The sequence below is a fragment of the Ochlerotatus camptorhynchus genome, unplaced genomic scaffold (genome assembly GCF_037179485.1).
Source record: "Ochlerotatus camptorhynchus isolate MF236.1 unplaced genomic scaffold, CSIRO-AGI_Acam_v1.1 ptg000194l, whole genome shotgun sequence".
In the NCBI taxonomy this organism is placed as follows: domain Eukaryota; kingdom Metazoa; phylum Arthropoda; class Insecta; order Diptera; family Culicidae; genus Ochlerotatus; species Ochlerotatus camptorhynchus.
The window spans coordinates 500600-501413 of record NW_027040684.1 but is presented as its reverse complement, the minus strand read 5'-3'; positions in this window follow the sequence as shown (position 1 = coordinate 501413).

Here is an 814-nt window from a genome sequence, read left to right as displayed (position 1 = left end):
AATACCCATAAATGTGTAATTGCTACCCATTAGGGGGTAAAATTTACTCATTAATGGGTATTTTTTACCAATTTTATGGGTTAACCTACCTTAGTTCAAAATGGGTGAAATTGTATTTATTAATGGGTACACTAATAGAATTCCACATATTTTTATTGACGAATTTTCATGTAAAATTCCACATGATTTTTTTGTGACCACTCCACACATAAACAGAAATCCACCCAGAAGCACACACGAAATTTATGAGTCAAATGAATAATATGTGTGGTTACACGTGGCTTCTATGTGTACACATATTAAGTATGTGTCCGACACATAGATATCATTTGTTGATCACATTGCAAAAATTCATGTGTGGGACACATAAAAACAATCTTTGAAATTTTATCAGTGTACTATAATATTAGAGTGTTGGGACTTCTCGCCGCAAGATCTCACTAATACAACCTTGCTAGTAAAGCCGCGTAAAATCGATTTGTTTTTTATTTTCAATCACGAAATCAGCTGTCAAAGGTTTCAACATGACAGCGGGTTGTTTTCTATTTTCAACCAGTAAAATGCATGCATTAGTGAAACTGCTCACTAACGGTGGTAGAGAACTACATGGTGATTTTGGAATTCCGTCCTTTTCAAATGTTAGTTCGAAGTGTCCTACCCCTCACCGATTAGAAAAAGATTGCGTGCACAAATCCGTGTAGCGAAACCGTTATTGTAATCGAAAAAGGCGGCACGGCAACGCTTCCCAAGCAAAAGATACTTTTGCTTTGTTCTCGTCTGGCATTCAGTTTTCTGCTAGCGAGAAGAACAGTAG